The sequence below is a fragment of the Rutidosis leptorrhynchoides genome, chromosome 3 (genome assembly GCF_046630445.1).
Source record: "Rutidosis leptorrhynchoides isolate AG116_Rl617_1_P2 chromosome 3, CSIRO_AGI_Rlap_v1, whole genome shotgun sequence".
NCBI lineage: Eukaryota > Viridiplantae > Streptophyta > Magnoliopsida > Asterales > Asteraceae > Rutidosis > Rutidosis leptorrhynchoides.
Genome location: NC_092335.1, coordinates 264530809 through 264558462, shown reverse-complemented (window position 1 = coordinate 264558462; position 27654 = coordinate 264530809).

The following is a 27654-nucleotide window of genomic DNA, read 5'->3' as shown; positions in this document are numbered from 1 at the left end:
TTTAGTTCTTTTAATAGAACTAATCTATATAATAAACCAACTTAAAACCGCATCTACGTTCTCTTGGGACGATACCCTAGAATACTACATCTGATCAGGTCTTGTTGCTCGTTAGGGTGTTAAAAGTGTATTAAATAAAGGTCATATAAATTTAGAAGTTTCAAAAGGCATATTAAGCACTGCACACTTTTGCACATCATTCATCTTCCTGTTGAATAATTGACGCATGAGGAAAACCTTGTAACTCGCGTTACCTAAATGTAGTCTTCTCGTTAATAACATTGTAGGAAATGTTCTTCACGAACAAAATCCTAACCGCCCATAAAGCTTGGCAATGTAGAGCATCGTAATATTATTGTTTAATATTATCAGGCTTCCCCTCCAATAGTGGTAAGTGTAGTTTTTTATGATACAAATAATCCTCTATTTGCATCTTCCAAAGCTAGGAATCATTTCCATCGAACCGATCAGTCCTCACATTTCCTGCGTCCGTCATCGTGCCCCAAATCAAACCTTGTGTTATGATACCAGTTGTTAGGAATTTATGGGCCTAATAACGATCATAAATTAAGAGATTATGATCCCACAAACAACAGACGGACATTAATAATGTAAGAAAGTAAACAACACAAGATATTACATGGTTATATGCAATCGTTGTGATTACTTTAGTCTATATCTAACTAGAGAGCTTTTTTATTGAAATAAGGAAAAAAGACTTTCAACTTGGTCAGCAAGTCAAAATTTCGCGGTCGCGACCTTAAACTTTGCAGGCGCGAAATGCACCGTAAACAGAAGCGTAAAATACAGCTCCAAGGCATTTGTATTTTATTCTTGAAATCATCATTCTCACGACCGCATGAATATGAAAAAGGTCGCGAGATTTTGCTTCTTCCTTGTTTTGGTCTTCTTTACTTCCAACATAACAAACTTGAATATAATAATTATTGTTTTTGTGGCGGTGAAGCTGAATCTAGAGTATGAAAGATGATCTTCACATAAAATTGGGTTATCCTACTGTAAAATGCATTGTTAACTAATCAATTTTATATGTTTCAGTTCCGCAAACTTGGTAGTTGTAATCTAATCTAGTTGTAACTAATAGATTAACAAACATAAATATAATAACTTTTGAACGACAGTATTAACATCACCCAGATGAGACTTAACCACCTTCGCGGTTATATGCCACCCAACAAACACATTAGAAAGAAACCCAAATTGCAACAACGCTGGCAGTATGGTTGAAGTTTGGGAAAACCCCCTATGAGAAGCCAATGGTTGACAGTGTCAATTAGTTCCCAGCCTAAGAATTCGAACATGCGCCTACACGAAGAGGACAAACAAGTCGATCCCCCAGATACCACTCAGGCAATACCTTGGTGGTACTGAGTATATGCCTATACCTGCGGTAAACTAAAGAAGTCTCATATATTCGCGGATCCGTTTTTACCCACAGCCCATATTGCATACCCATTACTCGATGCCGATCCATTGATAGGTATAAATATTCACCCGTACCTGTGGTCACGGGAAACAATTCATAGCTTTTCCTGACCGCCAAGGGTCGAATACCTGTGGGTCCTGGATTTCTTCTCGCCCATTGTCATCCCTATATCCCGGTGCATCATATTTCAACCTGAACCAACTACTTCCGAATATTTTTCAAAACAAGAACCCCTTACAACCACGTCAAACGCAACAAATTGAAACGCAACAACCCACAACAAAGAAACACAAAAAGTAAAATTTGGAAGGTTCATGTGACAACCAAACATTCTAGAGAACCATGAGAACTCATGGTCGAACAAATTTTTTGATTTTTTGTTCTGATTCAACAATAATCCTTCAAATTCAAAAAATGTAGAACAAACATCAAGTGTTCAAATTTAGGGAAGTGTAGAACAAAAAACTGTTTAAACACTTTGTAAAATTTCGAAGACACCCTAACATTGTCCGAACTCAGAATTTGTAGAAAAACAATGTAGAACAAAAAAGTGTAGAACAAAAAAAGTGTTCGAACACACCCTAAAATAGTTCCAACTCTGAATTTGTTGAATCAAAATGTAGCACAAAAATTGTTCGAACACACCCTAAAATTGTTCGAACACACCTTAAAATATGTTCGACCTCAGAATTTGTCAGACGAATAATGCATCCTCCATCATTTCAAAAATTTTCAAACAAACTCTAAATTTATTCGCCTTTGTATAAAAATTATTGGAATTCGAGTTCTCAGGGTTCTCATTCACTTTTTGGTTCTTATTAGATAATTACAATATATATATATATATATATATATATATATATATATATATATATATATATATATATATATGTATATATATATATATATGTATATATGTATATATATATATATATGTATATATGTATATATATATGTATATATGTATATATATATATATATATATATATATATATATATATATATATATATATATATATATATATATATATAATTGGTAAGCAAAATCCGACTTGTCAGCAGCTTAGGGCCTAATTAGGCCTTCTAATTATGTGATTAAAAGTAATTAATTAAACCCAAAATTCTCAGAAAAATACACGTGACCCTAATTTCCTCTTAAAATCGTGTTCTTCCGGTGCTCCACATCAAAAACCTGCAAAAAAACACCCATCTCTCTCTCTTCACAAAGAAATACCACCAAACCCTTTCCATCGCCAACTACGTCGTATTTCTGAATTTTTACGCAACGCCACCACCACCATCTCATTCGTAACGATTTTTTGAGTAACACCGTCCAATTTTTATATATCTTGTGGACAAACAACTAGTGAAATAAATTAGGATTTGAGGTTTCCAGTCGATTGTGAGTTGTGATGACGTTTGATCGTGGTTACGAATAGAGGTAACGAGTTTTAGGGTTTCCCAAAAAAACCCACCAATCCAAACTCTAAAGGTATTCATCATCAAATCCCTTTTCTGCTTCAACATACAGGCACAAAAATTTTCAGGATAACAATGATTGACATCTCAATATGAATCACGAATTTGTCAATATCAACCGTTCGTGAGACGGATTCATGCGTCATTTAGGTATTTTTTATATAGTTCGATTCAACCTAACAACTTATTTCAATCGTTACTGTACATGAATAAAATAACTTTATTTGTGTGAATGTTGCTGTAAATCAACTGTCGTGATGGTTTTTGATACACTCCTTTTAATGATTATTATTTTTACTTATGCACAATTACGGGGTTGAATTGATGTTTGTTTATGAATATTACTATTACTATAATGATGATGATGATTGTAGCTTTATTATGAATTTTTTTTATTTACTGAAAGTGTATTTCAAAATATCTTTTAAAATGTGTGAATTCGATTTAGGGTTTGATGTAAATTAATGATTCTTTACTTTGTTATATTCATAATTTCACTTTTAACAGTTTCATGGTGAAACATCATTGTGTTTCAAGGGTGTTATCATGTTTAAATTTCTTATTATGTTAGCATGAACATTTTCTTAACTATTGTTTGTACCACAAGAAGGGCCATTAGATGAATTTAATATTTTTATGCACAATTTCCTTTATGATTTCAGAAGTGGACTATGTTGGTTCTGATATTAGAAAGTCGCTCAGTTATAGAACTCTAACTTCTTATTATGCCTAGCAAATGGGTCGATTTGGGTAACGGGTCAAAATGGTTTTGAGTTGAAATGGGCCATAGGTCGAACGGGTCAATTTTTTAAACGGGTCAAAATGGGTCAGGTTGGGTCGGTTTGGGTAACGGGTCGAAACGGGTCACATGTCAATTGAGTCAAATGGGTCAAACGGGTTACATCACTTTTTTTACATTTATTACATTATTTTAGGTATTATTATTAATTAAATATACATAAGAAACATTAATATACATAATAAATTATATAAAAAAGAATGCTTTATAAATTTTAAACGGATGAAACTTTTTATGCTTGACCCATTTGACCCATTCACAAAACCCATTAGACCTATTTCTATTTATTGATCTTTAAGTATTGATACCCATTAGACCCGTTCATTCATTTTTTGTATAGGACTCAATAGGTTGGAGAGAAACCCATTTGAATCTTTTTTTAAGTTTTGATTTACATTGTTAGACCTAATTTTTCTCAAGACCCATTTGACCCGAATTTGAGTGTTTGGGTCTCAATTTCCAGGTATACTTCTTATCTCACTCAAGTGGCAACTATGATGGTTATAGTCTATATTACCAAAGTAGTAACATGAACTGAATTAGTACCCTTGGCTAACTAGCCTATCCCAACTTATTTAGGTAAAAAAAATATATTGTTTGACCCGTAGACTGTATTTTACCATTTTGAGCATCCAATAAAATTACTACTTTGTGTTCTTTTAGGTTTTTTATTCGACCGATGTTGGTATATATTAACTTGGCAGAGGCAAAAAAGTGAGGAAGGCTCGACCACTGATTCATAGACAATACATGTGTGTTTGGTAAGTGGGACAACAAGGAAGTGATAAGTAGGGAAAAATATATGACGCTTCAAACCCAAATTTGATTTTGCTTCCATTAATCAATGAAGAGGAAAAGCATTTGGTGAAAGTGAATACACAACATTGGCATCTGCTGTTTACATGAAAACAAACTTACATATCCTTTATATCTAATCCATATACCAACGACCAAAAACACCTACAAACACTTTCATTCTTCAATTTTCTTCATCTAATTGATCTCTCTCAAGTTCTATCTTCAAGTTCTAAGTGTTCTTCATATATTCTATAAGTTCTAGTTTCATAAAACCAAGAACACTTTCAAGTTTGCAAGATTACTTCCAAGCTTTCTAATCCATTCCAAGTAATCATTCAAGATTAAGAAACCTTTGTTACTTATAGTAGGTTATCTCTCTAATTCAAGGTAATACTCATATTCAAACTTTGAATCAATTTCTATAACTATAACAATTTTAATTCGAGCAGAAATCTTACTTGAACTTGTTTTCGTGTCATGATTCTACTTCAAGAACTTTCAAGCCTTCCAAGAATCTTTTGAAGCTAGATCATTTCTTGTCACTTCCAGTAGGTTTACCTACTAAACATAAGGTAGTAATGATATTCATAACATCATTCGATTCATACATATAAAGCTATCTTATTCGAAGATTTAAACTTGTAATCACTATAACATAGTTTAGTTAATTCTAAACTTGTTCGCAAATAAAGTTAATCCTTCTAACTTGAATTTTAAAATAAACTAAACACAAGTTCTATATATATATATATATACATGATATGCTAACTTAATGATTCAAAACCTGGAAACACGAAGAACACCGTAAAACCGGACATACGTCGTCGTAGTAACACCGCGGGCTGTTTTGGGTTTGATAATTAAAAACTATGAGAAACTTTGATTTAAAAGTTGTTCTTCTGGAAAAATGATTTTTCTTATGAACATGAAACTATATACAAAAATCATGATTAAACTCAAAGTGAAAGTATGTTTTTCAAAATGGTCATCAAGATGTCGTTCTTAAGACGGAAATGACTACCTCTTTAGTAAATGACTTGTAACCTGTATTTCTAACTATAAACTTATACTTTTATGTTTAGTTTCATAAATTTCAATTCATTATGAAACCATAGCAACTTGAATCACTCAAAACGGATTTAAAACGAAGAAGTTACGGGTAAAACAAAATTGGAAAATTTTACTTGTTGTGGCTACGAAAATTTTATAACAAATCTACACTAATCATATCCTAGCTAACTTGTATTGTATTACACATGTATTCTAACATATATTATGTAATCTTGAGATACCATAGACACGTATACAATGTTTTGACATATCATATATGTAGTGACCCGAACTTTTCCATGTTTATATATATTAATTGAGATTGATATTTACATGATTAAATGTTTCCAACATGTTAAGCAATCAAACTTGTTAAGACTTGATTAATTGAAATATGTTTCATATAGACAATTGACCACCCAAGTTGACCGGTGATTCACGAACGTTAAAACTTGTAAAAACTATATGATGACATATATATGGATATATATATATATAGTTAACATGATACTATGATAAGTAAACATATCATTATGTATATTAACAATGAACTACATATGTAAAAACAAGACTACTAACTTAATGATTTTTAAACGAGACATATATGTAACGATTATCATTGTAAAGACATTTAATGTATATATATCATATTAAGAGATATTCATACATGATAATATCATGATAATATAATAATTTAAAATCTCATTTGATATTATAAACATTGGGTTAACAACATTTAACAAGATCGTTAACCTAAAGGTTTCAAAACAACACTTACATGTAACGACTAACGATGACTTAACGACTCAGTTAAAATGTATATACATGTAGTGTTTTAATATGTATTTATACACTTTTTAAAGACTTCCATACACTTATCAAAATACTTCTACTTAACAAAAATGCTTACAATTACATCCTCGTTCAGTTTCATCAACAATTCTACTCGTATGCACCCGTATTCGTACTCATACAATACACAGCTTTTAGATGTATGTACTATTGGTATATACACTCCAATGATCAGCTCTTAGCAGCCCATGTGAGTTACCTAACACATGTGGGAACCATCATTTGGCAACTAGCATGAAATATCTCATAAAATTACAAAAATATGAGTAATCATTCATGACTTATTTACATGAAAACAAAATTACATATCCTTTATATCTAATCCATACACCAACGACCAAAAACACCTACAAACACTTTCATTCTTCAATTTTCTTCATCTAATTGATCTCTCTCAAGTTTCATCTTCAAGTTCTAAGTGTTCTTCATAAATTCTACAAGTTCTAGTTACATAAAATCAAGAATACTTTCAAGTTTGCTAGCTCACTTCCAATCTTGTAAGGTAATCATCCAACCTCAAGAATTCTTTGTTTCTTACAGTAGGTTATCATTCTAAAACAAGGTAATAATCATATTCAAACTTTGGTTCAATTTCTATAACTATAACAATCTTATTTCAAGTGATGATCTTACTTGAACTTGTTTTCGTGTCATGATTCTGCTTCAAGAACTTCGAGCCATCTAAGGATCCGTTGAAGCTAGATCCATTTTTCTCTTTTCCAGTAGCTTTATCCAAGGAACTTAAGGTAGTAATGATGTTCATAACATCATTCGATTCATACATATAAAGCTATCTTATTCGAAGGTTTAAACTTGTAATCACTATAACATAGTTTAGTTAATTCTAAACTTGTTCTCAAACAAAAGTTAATCCTTCTAACTTGACTTTTAAAATCAACTAAACACATGTTCTATATCTATATGATATGCTAACTTAATGATTTAAAACCTGGAAACACGAAAAACACCGTAAAACCGGATTTACGCCGTCGTAGTAACACCGCGGGCTGTTTTGGGTTAGTTAATTAAAAACTATGATAAACTTTGATTTAAAAGTTGTTATTCTGAGAAAATAATTTTTATTATGAACATGAAACTATATCCAAAAATTATGGTTAAACTCAAAGTGGAAGTAAGTTTTCTAAAATGGTCATCTAGACGTCGTTCTTTCGACTGAAATGACTACCTTTACAAAAACGACTTGTAACTTATTTTTCCGACTATAAACCTATACTTTTTCTGTTTAGATTCATAAAATAGAGTTCAATATGAAACCATAGCAATTTGATTCACTCAAAACGGATTTAAAATGAAGAAGTTATGGGTAAAACAAGATTGGATAATTTTTCTCATTTTAGCTACGTGAAAATTGGTAACAAATCTATTCCAACCATAACTTAATCAACTTGTATTGTATATTATGTAATTTTGAGATACCATAGACACGTATACAATGTTTCGACCTATCATGTCGACACATCTATATATATTTCGGAACAACCATAGACACTCTATATGTGAATGTTGGAGTTAGCTATACAGGGTTGAGGTTGATTCCAAAATATATATAGTTTGAGTTGTGATCAATACTGAGATACGTATACACTGGGTCGTGGATTGATTCAAGATAATATTTATCGATTTATTTCTATACATCTAACTGTGGACAACTATTTGTAGGTTACTAACGAGGACAGCTGACTTAATAAACTTAAAACATCAAAATATATTAAAAGTGTTGTAAATATATTTTGAACATACTTTGATATATATGTATATATTGTTATAGGTTCGTGAATCAACCAGTGGCCAAATCTTACTTCCCGACGAAGTAAAAATCTGTGAACGTGAGTTATAGTCCCACTTTTAAAATCTAATATTTTTGGGATGAGAATACATGCAGGTTTTATAAATGATTTACAAAATAGACACAAGTACGTGAAACTACATTCTATGGTTGAATTATCGAAATCGAATATGCCCCTTTTTATTAAGTCTGGTAATCTAAGAATTAGGGAACAGACACCCTAATTGACGCGAATCCTAAAGATAGATCTATTGGGCCTAACAAACCCCATCCAAAGTACCGGATGCTTTAGTACTTCGAAATTTATATCATATCCGAAGGGTGTCCCGGAATGATGGGGATATTCTTATATATGCATCTTGTTAATGTCGGTTACCAGGTGTTCACCATATGAATGATTTTTATCTCTATGTATGGGATGTGTATTGAAATATGAAATCTTGTGGTCTATTGTTACGATTTGATATATATAGGTTAAACCTATAACTCACCAACATTTTTGTTGACGTTTAAAGCATGTTTATTCTCAAGTGAATATTAAGAGCTTCCGCTGTTGCATACTAAAATAAGGACAAGATTTGGAGTCCATGTTTGTATGATATTGTGTAAAAACTGCATTCAAGAAACTGATTTCGATGTAACATATTTGTATTGTAAACCATTATGTAATGGTCGTGTGTAAACAGGATATTTTAGATTATCATTAATTGATAATCTACGTAAAGCTTTTTAAACCTTCATTTATAAAATAAAGGTTATGGTTTGTTTTAAAAATGAATGCAGTCTTTGAAAAACGTCTCATATAGAGGTCAAAACCTCGCAATGAAATCAATTAATATGGAACGTTTTTAATCAATAAGAACGGGACATTTCAGTTGGTATCAGAGCGTTGGTCTTAGAGAACCAGAATTTTGCATTAGTGTGTCTTATCTAGTTTGTTAGGATGCATTAGTGAGTCTGGACTTCGACCGTGTTTACTTGAAAAATGATTGCTTAACAAATTTTGTTAAAAACTATATATTTTTAACATGTGAATATTATGTGATATATTAATCTCTTAACGCGTTTGATATTATGTGATAGATGTCTACCTCTAGAACAAGTCCCATTGACTCACCTAATAATAATGAAGAGTCAAATGTAAATTTGAATGATTCGTGGACTGATTCACAAGTTCCCGAAGAGGAACCGGAAGAAGAGTTGGAACCAGAAGAAGAATCGGAACCGGAAGAAGAATCGGAACCGGATGAAGAAATAGAACCGGTGGGGGAAATAATAAAACGGTTAAGTAAAAGAAAATCCTCAACCAACCGACCAAGGTTAATTATGGTCAATGGTGTTTCCGCTAAGGAAGCAAAATATTGGGAGGATTACCAATTCTCCGATGAATCGGATTCTGACTAGAATTCCGATGATGTTATAGAAATTACCCCAACTGAATTTAAAAAGGCAAAAGAAAATAATAAGGGAAAGGGCATAAAAATAGAGAAATCTAATTCCAACCCCGATGAACTTTATATGTATCGTCAACCCCCGAAGTCCTTAAGTTGTAACAATGACCCGGGAACCTCTAAACCACCAGGTTTTTCTAAACCAATGTGGATAACGACGGCTCGTATTAGGGGAACATCATATATCCCTAGAAACTTGGCAAAACGAACCAAAACCGAAGAAGAAGAAACAAGCGAGTCGGAATAAGATAGTTGTATTCGTGTGGTGTAATATAAGTAATATAGTGTGCTTATGCTTTATGATATATGTAAAAATTGCTTGTATTAATAAGTATTTTTTTTTATATGAATCTAACTCTTGTCTATTTTACAGTATAAAAACACATAATGGATAGACAACTCAATATTTTAAGAGACCTACCCGGAGACATGATTGATGAAATCTTGTCTAGAGTCGATCAGAATTCTTCGGCACAACTATTTAAGGCAAGATCAGTTTGTAAGACATTCGAAGAACGTTCCAAGAATGCCTTGGTTTATAAAAGGCTTTCGTTCGAAAGATGGGGGATATCACATTGGGAAATCCATAAGTTACGATGTGTTTACTTTGATGCATATATTGCGGGGAACCCAAATGCTATTTTACGCAATGGGTTAAGAAATTATTTTGACTCAATATATCCGAATATTGGACTTCGTGATTTAGAAAAAGCGGCTAACATGCAACATAAAGAAGCATGTTATGCTTATGGATTAGTAATGTTCGCTTCTCACCAAAGTGAGAACAAGAACATCGGGCTACAACTATTAAACAAAACGTTCCCACAAGTGACGGAGTCGGTAATTGGGGTAAGAAATGAGGTTTTTAGATTGTTACGGGACTGTTGGACATTACGTAACCCTCGTCCCTTTGACGATGTTACAACACGCTGTCTTATCAACGGCCATAACGGTTATGTTCCACAAGACCAAGGATGGGAAGTAGTCCTAGTAAAACCAGAATGCATGACTTGTTTCTGGACGTATGAATTACGTGTCTTTATTGCCTTTGCTGAACGACTTGTGTACTAGCTAGAATTATCTTCACAACTATCTTGTATCAAAGTTATTGTGTGCTATATTTCATGCTTTATGTAAAATAAGCGGTATTGTAAGTTTGTAAAATATTGTATAAAAGTTTAAACGCGAAATATTATTATAATCAGTTTTTCATATAGAATTGTAGTAGTTGAATTGTATATTAGCTACTAAGTATGAACTTAACGGGTAGGTACTACCCGAATTTAAACTTATAAAACGCTAATATGAAGAAAAAGCTTTTATAAATGAGTTCATATTATGCTACGAAATACTATTAACTACTCTTAATATTCTGTATGATTAACTTGTTCCATTTGACTATTTTGAAGGAAATGGCACCGACTACTCGACAGACCGTGAATATGAATGAAGAGGAATTCCGTACTTTTCTAGCTTCAAACATAGCCGCAGTACAGGCTGCGCTACATACCAACAATAACCTTGGATCTAGCAGTACAGGAAATCGTGTAGGATGCACCTACAAAGAATTCACTGCCTGCAAACCTTTGGAATTTGATGGAATCGAAGGACCGGTCGGATTGAAACGGTGGACCGAGAAGGTCGAATCGGTGTTTGCCATAAGTAAGTGTACTGAAGAGGACAAAGTGAAGTACGCTACGCATACCTTCATAGGTTCTGCGTTAACATGGTGGAATACCTATCTAGAGCAAGTGGGACAAGACGATGCGTACGCACTACCGTGGTCAGCATTCAAGCACTTGATGAACGAGAAGTACCGTTCCAGAACCGAGGTCAATAAGCTCAAGACAGAACTTAGAGGGTTACGAACCCAAGGATTTGATATTACCACGTACGAAAGACGATTCACAGAATTGTGCCTATTGTGTCCGGGAGCATTCGAAGATGAGGAAGAGAAGATCGACGCGTTTGTGAAAGGATTACCGGAAAGAATCCAAGAAGATATAAGTTCACACGAGCCCGCCTCCATACAACAGGCATGTAGAATGGCTCACAAACTAGTGAACCAGATTAAAGAAAGAATTAAAGAACAGACTACTGAAGAGGCCAATGTGAAGCAAGTCAAAAGAAAGTGGGAGGAAAACGGTGATAAGAATCACCAATACAACAACAACAGCAATTACAACAATAATCGCAACAATTATCCCAACAATCGCAACATCAATCGCAACTACAACAAACGGCCCAACAACAACAACAACAACAACAACAACAACAACAACAACAACTACAACAATCATCCCAACAACAATAATAACCGCAACAACAACAATCAGAAGCAGCTATGCCAAAGGTGTGAAAAGTATCACTCGGGGTTCTGCACCAAATTTTGCAACAAGTGTAAAAGAAATGGTCATAGCGCGGCGAAGTGTGAGGTATACGGACCAGGGGTTAATAGAACGAAAGGAACAAATGGTGTCGGAACGAGTAATGGCGGAGCAAGTAGTGTCGGAGCAAGTTATGCCAATGTAGTTTGTTATAAATGTGGAAAACCGGGCCACATTATTAGAAATTGCCCGAACCAGGAGAACACGAATGGACAAGGCCGTGGAAGAGTTTTCAATATTAATGCGGCAGAGGCACAAGAAGACCCGGAGCTTGTTACGGGTACGTTTCTTATTGACAATAAATCTGCTTACGTTTTATTTGATTCGGGTGCGGATAGAAGCTATATGAGTAGAGATTTTTGTGCTAAATTAAGTTGTCCATTGACGCCTTTGGATAGTAAATTTTTACTCGAATTAGCAAATGGTAAATTAATTTCAGCAGATAATATATGTCGGAATCGAGAAATTAAACTGGTTAGCGAAACATTTAAGATTGACTTGATACCAGTAGAGTTAGGGAGTTTTGATGTGATAATCGGTATGGACTGGTTGAAAGAAGTGAAAGCAGAGGTCGTTTGTTACAAAAATGCAGTTCGCATTATACGAGAAAAAGGAAAACCCTTAATGGTGTACGGAGAAAAGGGCAACACGAAGCTACATCTTATTAGTAATTTGAAGGCACAAAAACTAATAAGAAAAGGTTGCTATGCTGTTCTAGCACACGTCGAGAAAGTACAAACTGAAGAAAAGAGCATCAATGATGTTCCCATCGCAAAAGAATTTCCCGATGTATTTCCGAAAGAATTACCGGGATTACCCCCACATCGATCCGTTGAATTTCAAATAGATCTTATACCAGGAGCTGCACCAATAGCTCGTGCTCCTTACAGACTCGCACCCAGTGAGATGAAAGAACTGCAAAGCCAATTACAAGAACTTTTAGAGCGTGGTTTCATTCGACCAAGCACATCACCGTGGGGAGCTCCTGTTTTGTTTGTCAAGAAGAAAGATGGTACATTCAGGTTGTGTATCGACTACCGAGAGTTGAACAAACTTACCATCAAGAACCGCTACCCACTACCGAGAATCGACGACTTATTTGATCAACTACAAGGCTCGTCTGTTTATTCAAAGATTGACTTACGTTCCGGGTATCATCAAATGCGGGTGAAAGAAGATGATATTCCAAAGACTGCTTTCAGAACACGTTACGGTCATTACGAGTTTATGGTCATGCCGTTTGGTTTAACTAATGCACCAGATGTGTTCATGGACCTTATGAACCGAGTGTGTGGACCATACCTTGACAAGTTTGTCATTGTTTTCATTGATGACATACTTATTTACTGAAAGAATGACCAAGAATACGGTGAACATTTGAGAAAGGTGTTAGAAGTATTGAGGAAGGAAGAATTGTACGCTAAGTTTTCAAAGTGTGCATTTTGGTTGGAAGAAGTTCAATTCCACGGTCACATAGTGAACAAAGAAGGTATTAAGGTGGATCCGGCAAAGATAGAAACTGTTGAAAAGTGGGAAACCCCGAAAACTCCGAAACACATACGCCAATTTTTAGGACTAGCTGGTTACTACAGAAGGTTCATCCAAGACTTTTCCAGAATAGCAAAACCCTTGACTGCATTAACGCATAAAGGGAAGAAATTTGAATGGAATGATGAACAAGAGAAAGCGTTTCAGTTATTGAAGAAAAAGCTAACTACGGCACCTATATTGTCATTGCCTGAAGGGAATGATGATTTTGTGATTTATTGTGACGCATCAAAGCAAGGTCTCGGTTGTGTATTAATGCAACGAACGAAGGTGATTGCTTATGCGTCTAGACAATTGAAGATTCACGAACAAAATTATACGACGCATGATTTGGAATTAGGCGCGGTTGTTTTTGCATTAAAGACTTGGAGGCACTACTTATATGGGGTCAAAAGTATTATATATACCGACCACAAAAGTCTTCAACACATATTTAATCAGAAACAACTGAATATGAGGCAGCGTAGGTGGATTGAATTATTGAATGATTACGACTTTGAGATTCGTTACCACCCGGGGAAGGCAAATGTGGTAGCCGATGCCTTGAGCAGGAAGGACAGAGAACCCATTCGAGTAAAATCTATGAATATAATGATTCACAATAACCTTACTACTCAAATAAAGGAGGCGCAACAAGGAGTTTTAAAAGAGGGAAATTTAAAGGATGAAATACCCAAAGGATCGGAGAAGCATCTTAATATTCGGGAAGGCGGAACCCGGTATATGGCTGAAAGGATTTGGGTACCAAAATTTGGAGATATGAGAGAAATGGTACTTAGAGAAGCTCATAAAACCAGATACTCAATACATCCTGGAACGGGGAAGATGTACAAGGATCTCAAGAAATATTTTTGGTGGCCGGGTATGAAAGCCGATGTTGCTAAATATGTAGGAGAATGTTTGACGTGTTCTAAGGTCAAAGCTGAGCATCAGAAACCATCAGGTCTACTTCAACAACCCGAAATCCCGGAATGGAAATGGGAAAACATTACCATGGATTTCATTACTAAATTGCCAAGGACTGCAAGTGGTTATGATACTATTTGGGTAATAGTTGATCGTCTCACCAAGTCAGCACACTTCCTGCCTATAAGAGAAGATGACAAGATGGAGAAGTTAGCACGACTGTATTTGAAGGAAGTCGTCTCCAGACATGGAATACCAATCTCTATTATCTCTGATAGGGATGGCAGATTTATTTCAAGATTCTGGCAGACATTACAGCAAGCATTAGGAACTCGCCTAGACATGAGTACTGCCTATCATCCACAAACTGATAGGCAGAGCGAAAGGACGATACAAACGCTTGAAGACATGCTACGAGCATGTGTTATTGATTTCGGAAACAGTTGGGATCGACATCTACCGTTAGCAGAATTTTCCTACAACAACAGCTACCATTCAAGCATTGAGATGGCGCCTTTTGAAGCACTTTATGGTAGAAAGTGCAGGTCTCCGATTTGTTGGAGTGAAGTGGGGGATAGACAAATTACGGGTCCAGAGATTATACAAGAAACTACCGAGAAGATCATCCAAATTCAACAAAGTTTGAAAACCGCCCAAAGTCGACAAAAGAGCTACGCTGACATTAAAAGAAAAGATATAGAATTTGAAATTGGAGAGATGGTCATGCTTAAAGTTGCACCTTGGAAAGGCGTTGTTCGATTTAGTAAACGAGGGAAATTAAATCCAAGGTATATTGGACCATTCAAGATTATTGATCGTGTCGGACCAGTAGCTTACCGACTTGAATTACCTCAACAACTCGCAGCTGTACATAACACTTTCCACGTCTCGAATTTGAAGAAATGTTTTGCTAAAGAAGATCTCACTATTCCGTTAGATGAAATCCAAATCAACGAAAAACTTCAATTCATCGAAGAACCCGTCGAAATATTGGATCGTGAGGTTAAAAGACTTAAGCAAAACAAGATACCAATTGTTAAGGTTCGATGGAATGCTCGTAGAGGACCCAAGTTCACCTGGGAGCGTGAAGATCAGATGAAGAAGAAATACCCGCATCTATTTCCAGAAGATTCGTCAACACCTTCAACAGCTTAAAATTTTGGGACGAAATTTATTTAACGGGTAGGTACTGTAGTGACCCGAACTTTTCCATGTTTATATATATTAATTGAGATTGATATTTACATGATTAAATGTTTCCAACATGTTAAGCAATCAAACTTGTTAAGACTTGATTAATTGAAATATGTTTCATATAGACAATTGACCACCCAAGTTGACCGGTGATTCACGAACGTTAAAACTTGTAAAAACTATATGATGACATATATATGGATATATATATAGTTAACATGATACTATGATAAGTAAACATATCATTATGTATATTAATAATGAACTACATATGTAAAAACAAGACTACTAACTTAATGATTTTTAAACGAGACATATATGTAACGATTATCGTTGTAAAGACATTTAATGTATATATATCATATTAAGAGATATTCATACATGATAATATCATGATAATATAATAATTTAAAATCTCATTTGATATTATAAAAATTGGGTTAACAACATTTAACAAGATCGTTAACCTAAAGGTTTCAAAACAACACTTACATGTAACGACTAACGATGACTTAACGACTCAGTTAAAATGTATATACATGTAGTGTTTTAATATGTATTTATACACTTTTTAAAGACTTCTATACACTTATCAAAATACTTCTACTTAACAAAAATGCTTACAATTACATCCTCGTTCAGTTTCATCAACAATTCTACTCGTATGCACCCGTATTCGTACTCGTACAATACACAGCTTTTAGATGTATGTACTATTGGTATATACACTCCAATGATCAGCTCTTAGCAGCCCATGTGAGTCACCTAACACATGTGGGAACCATCATTTGGCAACTAGCATGAAATATCTCATAAAATTACAAAAATATGAGTAATCATTCATGACTTATTTACATGAAAATAAAATTACATATCCTTTATATCTAATCCATAAACCAATGACCAAAAACACCTACAAACACTTTCATTCTTCAATTTTATTCATCTAATTGATCTCTCTTAAGTTCCATCTTCAAGTTCTAAGTGTTCTTCATAAATTCTACAAGTTCTAGTTACATAAAATCAAGAATACTTTCAAGTTTGCTAGCTCACTTCCAATCTTGTAAGGTGATCATCCAACCTCAAGAAATCTTTGTTTCTTACAGTAGGTTATCATTCTAATACAAGGTAATAATCATATTCAAACTTTGGTTCAATTTCTATAACTATAACAATCTTATTTCAAGTGATGATCTTACTTGAACTTGTTTTCGTGTCATGATTCTGCTTCAAGAACTTCGAGCCATCTAAGGATCCGTTGAAGCTAGATCCATTTTTCTCTTTTCCAGTAGGTTTATCCAAGGAACTTAAGGTAGTAATGATGTTCATAACATCATTCGATTCATACATATAAAGCTATCTTATTCGAAGGTTTAAACTTGTAATCACTAGAACATAGTTTAGTTAATTCTAAACTTGTTCTCAAACAAAAGTTAATCCTTCTAACTTGACTTTTAAAATCAACTAAACACATGTTCTATATCTATATGATATGCTAACTTAATGATTTAAAACCTGGAAACACGAAAAACACCGTAAAACCGGATTTACGCCGTCGTAGTAACACCGCGGGCTGTTTTGGGTTAGTTAATTAAAAACTATGATAAACTTTGATTTAAAAGTTGTTATTCTGAGAAAATGATTTTTATTATGAACATGAAACTATATCTAAAAATTATGGTTAAACTCAAAGTGGAAGTATGTTTTCTAAAATGATCATCTAGACGTCGTTCTTTCGACTGAAATGACTACCTTTACAAAAACGACTTGTAACTTATTTTTCCGACTATAAACCTATACCTTTTCCATTTAGATTCATAAAATAGAGTTCAATATGAAACCATAGCAATTTGATTCACTCAAAACGGATTTAAAATGAAGAAGTTATGGGTAAAACAAGATTGGATAATTTTTCTCATTTTAGCTACGTGAAAATTGGTAACAAATCTATTCCAACCATAACTTAATCAACTTGTATTGTATATTATGTAATCTTGAGATACCATAGACACGTATACAATGTTTCGACCTATCATGTCGACACATCTATATATATTTCGGAACAACCATAGACACTCTATATGTGAATGTTGGAGTTAGCTATACAAGGTTGAGGTTGATTCCAAAATATATATAGTTTGAGTTGTGATCAATACTGAGATACGTATACACTGGGTCGTGGATTGATTCAAGATAATATTTATCGATTTATTTCTGTACATCTAACTGTGGACAACTAGTTGTAGGTTACTAACGAGGACAGCTGACTTAATAAACTTAAAACATCAAAATATATTAAAAGTGTTGTAAATATATTTTGAACATACTTTGATATATATGTATATATTGTTATAGGTTCGTGAATCAATCAGTGGCCAAGTCTTACTTCCCGACGAAGTAAAAATATGTGAAAGTGAGTTATAGTCCCACTTTTAAAATCTAATATTTTTGGGATGAGAATACATGCAGGTCTTATAAATGATTTACAAAATAGACACAAGTACGTGAAACTACATTCTATGGTTGAATTATCGAAATCGAATTTGCCCCTTTTTATTAAGTCTGGTAATCTAAGAATTAGGGAACAGACACCCTAATTGACGCGAATCCTAAAGATAGATCTATTGGGCCTAATAAACCCCATCCAAAGTACCGGATGCTTTAGTACTTCGAAATTTATATCATATCCGAAGGGTGTCCCGGAATGATGGGGATATTCTTATATATGCATCTTGTTAATGTCGGTTACCAGGTGTTCACTATATGAATGATTTTTATCTCTATGTATGGGATGTGTATTGAAATATGAAATCTTGTGGTCTATTGTTACGATTTGATATATATAGGTTAAACCTATAACTCACCAACATTTTTGTTGACGTTTAAAGCATGTTTATTCTCAGGTGAATATTAAGAGCTTCCGCTGTTGCATACTAAAATAAGGACAAGATTTGGAGTCCATGTTTGTATGATATTGTGTAAAAACTGCATTCAAGAAACTGATTTCGATGTAACATATTTGTATTGTAAACCATTATGTAATGGTCGTGTGTAAACAGGATATTTTAGATTATCATTAATTGATAATCTACGTAAAGCTTTTTAAAACTTCATTTATAAAATAAAGGTTATGGTTTGTTTTAAAAATGAATGCAGTCTTTGAAAAACGTCTCATATAGATGTCAAAACCTCGCAATGAAATCAATTAATATGGAACGTTTTTAATCAATAAGAACGGGACATTTCAATATCGACCCATCTATATATATTATTGGGAACAACCATAGACACTCTATATGCTGTAATGTTCGTGTTCGCTATATAGGGTTGAGGTTGATTCCAAAAATATATATACTTTGAGTTGTGATCTAGCCTGAGACGTGTATACACTGGGTCATGGATTGATTCAAGATAATATATATTGATTTATTTCTATACATCTAACTGTGGACAACTAGTTGTAGGTTACTAACGAGGACTGCTAACTTAACAAACTTAAATCATTAAAACGTAATAAATGTGGTGAATATACTTTTATCATACTTTGATATATATGTACATATTTGATATAGGTTCGTGAATCGACCAGTGACCAAGTCTTACTTCCGGCAAAGTAAAAATCCGTGAAAGTGAGTTATAGTCCCACTTTTAAAATCTAATATTTTTTTTGGGATGAGAATACATGCAGCTGATGTCAAAGCAGAGGGGTATAAAAAATAGTTTATATTTTACTAGGAAATACTATTAAATACGATACAATTTTACACAAGATATTTATTTATTTATAGAATGGATATACTTAAACCTTGCTACAACACTTATAGGCAGTGTACCTAATCGTACAGTAGTGTAGTTTTTAGTAAGTCCGGTTCGTTCCACAGGGAAATCTTTAAACAAAGCTCAACGCTATATTAGTTTACTTTTATAAAAATACAAATATATATATAAGTAATATTATTATTATAAAGGGGGGTTTTTACCGTTTAATGACCGGTTTGTCGATTTTAAGACTTTAGTCGCAGTTAAAACCTAATGTAAAATATAAAATAAATACAAGACTTAAATTAAAGCGTAAAGTAAATAACGATAATGAAATTGCGAATAATAAAAGTGCGATAAAATAAACTTGCGATAATTAAAAAGTACGATAATTAAAAGTGCGAATAAATAAAAGTAAATAAAAGTGCGATAATTAGAAGTGCAATTAAATATAAAATAAAGGAAATTAAATATGAAATAAAAGAATTATGCTTATTTAAACTTCCGTAATCATGATGTTTGACGTGTTGATTTTAGTTTTATGCCCATGGGTTAATTGTCCTTTGTCCTGGATTATTTAATATGTCCGTCTAGTTTTTGTCCATAACAGTCCATCAGTCATAAATATAAAGTGCGAGTGTCCTCATCAAATTATTATTATACCCGAAGTTAAATATTCCAACTAATTGGGGATTCGAATTGTAACAAGGTTTTAATACTTTGTTTAATGAATACACCAGGTTATCGACTGCGTGTAAACCAAGGTTTTACTACTTTGTTAACAATTACACCAATTACCCTTGAATGTAATTTCACCCCTGTTTTAATTATTCTAATGGCTATTAATCCATTCCCGTGTCCGGTTAAATGAACGATTATTCGTACATATAAATACCCCGCCCATCGTGTCCGATCGAGTGTATATGGTAATTTATAGGGACGCCCAATTGTAAATCTTTATATTAACATTAACAAACTATCATTTAGTTAAACAAATATAAAGCCCATTAATAGCCCATAGTCTAATTTCCACAAGTGTCGTTCTTTTGTCCAAACCCCAATTATGGTACAAAGCCCAATTACCCAATTTTAGTAATTAGCCCAACATCATGATTACTTCGTTTTAAATAAGCATAATAATAACTTAGCTACGAGACATTAATATAAAAAGGTTGAACATAACTTACAATGATTAAAAATAGCGTAGCGTTACACGGACAGAATTTCGACTTACACCCTTACAACATTCGCTAACATACCCTTATTATTAGAATTAAAATTAAAATTAAAATATAAATTATATATATATATATATATATAAATTTTACGTATGATAAGAGAAGAAAAAGATATGAATTTTTGATCAGAATTCGGTTTGCTTTATAGGCAGAGTTGATTTTTGGGGCTCCGCGACTCGCGGCAAAATCCTCTTCAAACTCCGCGAGTCGCGGAGAATGTATTTACAGCTCACACCCTTGGAGTCTTTCTCTGCCGACGGTTTATAATATATATATATATAATATATATATAATTAATATAATTAATTATATATTATATTATATTTATATACATAGTTAACTTGTAATTTTTAGTCCGTTGCGTCGAGCGTTGAGAGTTGACTCTGGTCCCGGTTCCGGATTTTCGAACGTCCTTGCGTACAATTTTATATTTTGTACTTTGCATTTTGAATCTTGTACTCTTGTAATTTCGAGACGTTTCTTATCAATAATTGGAACCTTTTTGATTGTCTTTTGTACTTTTGAGCTTTTTGGTCGTTTGCGTCTTCAATTCGTCGAATCTGTCTTTTGTCTTCACCTTTTATTATTTAAACGAATATCACTTGTAAATAGAACAATTGCAACTAAAAGCTTGTCTTTCTTGAGGAATAATGCTATGAAATATATGTTCGTTTTTAGCATTATCAAATATTCCCACACTTGAGCGTTGCTTGTCCTTAAGCAATATCGTCTTGAAATACTAGAATCACTTCTTTATTCTTCACACTTTGTACATCAGTGATTTCTATACGGCGGTATAAACAATGGTAGTAACGATATGGTTTACAGTCCCACATGACTATAAAAATTTAGATCCATTAAGGAAATTGGATCTTTATGAAAACATTTGATCTTTTGAAAATTAAATCTAGTTTTTACCCTAGATAAGTTTTCCGGGATAACCCTTTACCGGTGTTTGCAAAATATTTTTGTGGGTTTGGTGGGTTTCAGATTTGAAAATTTTAGCTCAAAACTTATGGTTTTGTGTCACCCACTTGCTAACCTTGTATTAGGAAAGCAACACGTCCAGTTTACTTGTCCCGTATATTACCTTTCGGTAAACTACCATCCGGTTATAAAGGAAAGCGTTGAACAAGCAACTGTTAAGGCAATGTCCCGTGACATGCTTTTGATTATGGTCTATAACGTGTCGGACGCAATTACTATCCTTGGTAGGAGCAATAGTAAAGCTCACCCTTATAATTTTTCGGTCTGGCACAAGGTCCTGTCTTTGACCACTATGCAACCACCGTTCTTACGGTTGACACCCGATTTGGTTCAGGTGACCTAATGAATTCCAGGTGAATTCCTAGGATTTTACGTTCAATGGTAATGAACGCATTGAAAATAGGGTTTTCAGAAAACAAATCGGTTTGTAATTTTGATCAAAATATTTTCTCGTTTAAGCTCGAGTTTAGATATCATCGAATTCTATGAGTTTGTAATTCTCAATCTTTAAGGTCAATCTCTAGGATTGAGTAATATCAGTCTTAAAAGCTGATTTTTAATCTTTAAGGAGATTATCCTTTCTGGGGATCTGATTCATTAGTCTTATCAAGCTAATTTGCACGGTGCCCCCCCATTGTACGAGATAAATCCTTCTCATGGTTAGGATAAATCTGACCCACTTGGCGACCCTGTTTAATGCTGAGGTCCGTGGATTTCCTGCTGATTTTAGAGATGACTTTTCTAGATTTTTCGTCAACCTACAGCTGGTCTGAACGACAACTTCATGACCTAAATCAAGAAGCGCGTTTCTTTTTCGGAAGACTTTACTTCCTTTTAATGATGGAATTGATTCATCGTGTAGATCCATCTCTTCTTTTCTTTCATCGGGTAAAACAGTTTAGTTTAGTCCAAAGCAAAAGTATTTTCAGTTATTTGTTACAGATATATATGACATATGTTTAAAATAACTTGGTAAATTTTCCCACACTTGGCTTTTTATTTTTCTTTTTATCATCCTCTATTCCATTTTAAATGAATTTTGACATTTTAGTTTGTTTCTTAATTTATGTCCTTTCCGAGGTAACAATAATTTCGGTGTTAAAACCTAGTTTTATCGTTCATAAATATGTATAAACATGATTTGAATTCATTTAATTGAAAATTTTGAAAAATTTTACTAGAATTGGGTAGTCAGTATATAAGACTAGGGCTGTTCTTTATTATCAGAGAGCACTAGATTCTAATACAACTACTGCTTTACTAGTATTTTTAATGGTAACCAAGTGTTTAAGATAAAAATTTTAAAATCCGAAAGAATTTAACCCCTTCCCACACTTAAGATCTTGCAATGCCCTCATTTGCAAGAAATCAGTAACAATTTAAATTATTGAGGGTGATTAGTGTGAAAATGATTAAATTTTACCAAAGTTTCCAAATATATTGGCGTTTGTTTGCTGAATGATAAATGGTGCACATCATTTGTTCATTCCGTCTTGTTGTTATTTCACATATATTTTGCATCTTGTCGTCAAAAGTAGTTGCTTTTGCTGAACTTAATGCCAGTCTTTGAAAATGCGTTGTTTTACCCTGTTGTGTACATAAGATAAACTGCAAACATATATACATATTTTTGAAGTTTGGTATATTACCCCACATTCAAAAATTATTAAAATCTAAGAATAAAAGTTAGATAATTATAAAAATGATTACAATATTAACAAAAGTATTAAACGTATCAATAATTACAAATTACAAAATAAAAAAAAATAATAAGTAAACTAAGGATGATATTGGTACCAATAGGGGTTCCAGGCATAACCATAAGTGCTATAGAATGCTTCGGCAGGGTCATACGTAGGATATGGTGGCTGCATCTCTATAGACCAAGGAGGGAAGATGGGTTTCGGTGTAGGAATATAGTTTCTACCTATATGTTGGCAATGAGCGATGATTTGGTTCTGATGAACTTGCCAATCTTCAAATGCTCTCTGTCTAGCATTTTCGTATTCCTGAGAAGCTATAAACCTATGCATTTCTTGCATCTCATTCCCCCCTCCTACATTACCTTGTTGCTGATTTCTCTCCACCTGTGGATGTCTACCATGGTATCGTACTGCGGCGTTATTTCGCCTCTTCAAAACTTTCGCACCATGGTATACATTTAAACCTATAGTATCGCGGGGTTCCGGCTCTTCTAGTAATAATCCCCCCCGACTTATATCCACACCGAGATATTCACCAATCAAAGTAATAAAAATACCACCTCCTATTATGCTATGTGGTCGCATCCCCCGAACCATAGCTGATAAATAATAACCCACACAATATGGTATACTTACAGCGCTTTGTGGGTCTCGAATACACATATGGTAAAACAAATCCTGTTCATTTACTTTTTCTTTGTTCTTACCCCTTTGTGTAATCGAATTAGCTAAAAACCTATGTATCACTCTTAATTCGGCTCTATCTATATCCAAATAAGAGTAATTTCCCCCTTTGAAACGGTGATGGCTTGTCATTTGACTCCACACACCGTGTGTATCAAAATTCTCATCTATCTTTCTACCATTTAGTATCAATCCTCTACAATAGGCAGACGCTAACTCCTCAGGCGTATATATACGTAAAGCTTGAGCCATGTCCAGTAAAGACATGTGGCGCATCGAACCGCCTAACAAAAATCTAATAAAAGAACGATCGGTTAAACTAGCTACTCATTCAACTCTATACTACATAAAAATTCTTCACACCATACTTTATATACAGGTCTACGTATGGTGAATAAACACATCCAGTCATTAAAAGAAGAATTACCATACCTCTGTACAAGTAATTCCCTAATTGGCCCGGCCAATTCTACAGCTTCTAAGGGTCCCCATTCTATGACCCTCGGTACCTCAACAACCTTAGAATGAAGAGTATGCAAACCCCTTTGATATTTTGGATAATCTATCCAAAGTCTGTCAAATCTCAGGTTCGGGTGCAACTCTTCCAAGTGCATATCAGAAAAGGTCATGACTGGATGAGGTATATCCTGCTTGTAGTAGTTATCCACCTCCTGTTGTTCCAAATTCTCAGCAGGAGCATTGCGGGCTTGGGATGAAGATTCACCCCTTTCATTATGCAAAACACATCAAACACAATTTTTGTGCATCCAAATATGCATTAGTGTCAGCAAAATCATCAATCAAAATAATTACAATGACATTATCAATTTATATCAAACTTAAGCTCATTTTCACATTTTTATCAAATCTACACTTTTTCAAATAAGCATATACGAAAATGTTCGCCAAGTTCATAAGCATTCAACTCAAATAACATGTCAAAATAATCACTACTAGCAATTAAACAAGTCTCAAATGGCATTATCTTTCAAAAATCAAGTTCATGAATTTTAGACTTGAAAAAGTCCACTTTAATTCTCAAAATCATGTTTAGGTTCAAAGTTTGGATCATTTAACTACCTAGACATGTTACACTACTCAATTTAGCAATAATTCATGACAAAAATCGGTCATAACCTGTTTATATCAAAAAGCCCCAAATTGCTCAAGAACACAAACCCTAGATTACTCAAAATTTGAAGTTTAAGGCTTCTAATCATGTTAAACAGCATCAATCTAGGTTATACAAGCATAATACATAAACAATTTAAGCCTAATTACACTAAAAAGCATCAAAATCAAATTGGGGAAAAAATTGCTCAAGAACATCAAATTTCGAATTAAATGGTGTTTAGGTGTAGAAATTTACCGTTTTTAGCAAAAGATTTGGTGATTAACGGTTAAAAATTGGGATTTTGGGGTGTATTTTTCGGGTTTTTGGGGTTTTTGTTCGCTGTTCTTCGCAGTGTTTTTGGGTGGGGGAGTGAAACTGATCGTTCAGCTCTTTATTTTTTTTTTCTGTAATCCGGTCCTCCCGCGAGTCGCGGGAAAATACATTTCAAACTCCGCGACTCGCGGAGTTTGTTTTTTTTTTTTTTTTTTATAATCATTAACTTTTGAAAACAATTAAGAAATTAATTTTAAAATTTTATTTCCCTTTTTATTTAGGACGAGGTCGTTTCGGATCGATGTCCTAGTCCGTCTCTCGACAAAATTTTAAAATTTGTCTTTTTGTAGCGATTGTTTTAAAAGCTAAGATTTTTGGATTTTTTAATGTTTTTGGCATACTTTAAATGAATAAGATTAAAAATAATGATAATAAAAGTTCTCGTCCCTCCCTTGGGTAAAGCAATTTCGGTTCAAAGACCTAGTCTTCAACTTACGACGAATTTTAAAAATCATATTCTTAACTTAATGAGATAAAGTAAATTTTTGTTTTTTATTTTTTTATTCACAAAACTTAAATATGAAATTCAAAATTAATATTAAAAATTCACACCAAACTTAAAATTTGAAATGCATAAAATTAAAAATTTATATTTTAAAAATTAAAAATTCACACCAACTTTAATTTAAAAATTCATATTATAAATTCACACCAAACTTATATTAATTTTTCAAATATTTACAATTTTAAATATATTGTTTTTACAAAGTTTGCAACATTAATTTAAGATTTAAATATTAATTTTAAAAATATGGTAAAAATAAAATAAAAATCTTTTTGTCTTTTTATCCCACTTTAATCAATCAAATGTTATCAAAAATATGCGCCCCTCTTTTCTGTAAAGTAATTTCGGTTCCACGACCTAATTTAACTCATGACGAATTTTTTAAATATTTTGGGTTGATTGATTAAAGATATTTATACCTTAAGAATAAACGTTAAATTTCGCAGTGATGTAATAAATTTTTGAATGATATCAATAATTTCGGTCGCCAAACCTAATTTTATTCAATACCAATTTAATACTTTTTAGCGAACAAATTAGCGTTTATTATCAAAAGGTTAAAAATAAAAATAAAAATAAAAACTGTACAGACATACCTGTGAAATAGATTTCTTAGTTATATGATCTATCCCATTCATAAGATAGTCGGTTTAATTAATTTTCCATGGCTACATAGGCGTAACCTCGAGCATTCAGTATCTTTTCTTCTAAACATATGAACGGTCCGTCTCTGCATAAAGTAACAAATTCGGTATTTGAATAGGTTTGATTATTTGAACATTTACCTCCATGTGACCATTTTCCGCATTTGTGACATCTTTCTAGGTGTCGTGCTCTTCTTTTCGCTGCGGATTTTGATTTTCCTTTACCAAATTGTAACTTATTATCTTCGCATCTGGATTCTTTTCTAACTCCGTCCATTCTTTCTCTGATTACTGATACTATTTCACTCGGTAGTATGTCATTATTACGTTTAGTGATCAAAGCGTGTAGCATTAGACCATGGTTTAGTTCACAGGCAGTCTTCATTTCGTAAAAACCTAAAAAAAATAAAAATTCAGAATGGGGGGAGAAGACTAGTTCTTTAGGGTCTGCTAGGGAAAGACCATACGTGTTCCATTTTCGAGAACTACACGAAAACAGAAAATCTAACTCTAACAGAGATACATATTATCCTTTAAAGACTTGATTCTCCCCACACTTAGTTAGCTGTGGTGTCGAAATTGTGATTAACTTCGTTGTCGACTTCCATCGGACCATGTATGTAATGTTTAACTCTGTGACCATTAACTTTAAATTCAATCCCATTTAAATTTATCAATTCTATCGTTCCGTATGGGAAAACTCTTTTGACTATGAATGGTCCAGACCATCTTGATTTCAATTTTCCAGGAAATAGCTTGAATCGTGAATTGAAAAGAAGAACTCTGTCTCCTTCTTTAAATTCTTTTGAACTTCTGATTCTTTTATCATGCCATTTCTTCGTTCTTTCTTTATAGATTAACGAATTTTCGTATGCTTCATGTCTTAATTCTTCTAATTCGTTTAGTTGACTTAATCGTAGACGTCCGGCTTCATGTAAATCAAGATTACATGTCTTCAAAGCCCAAAAT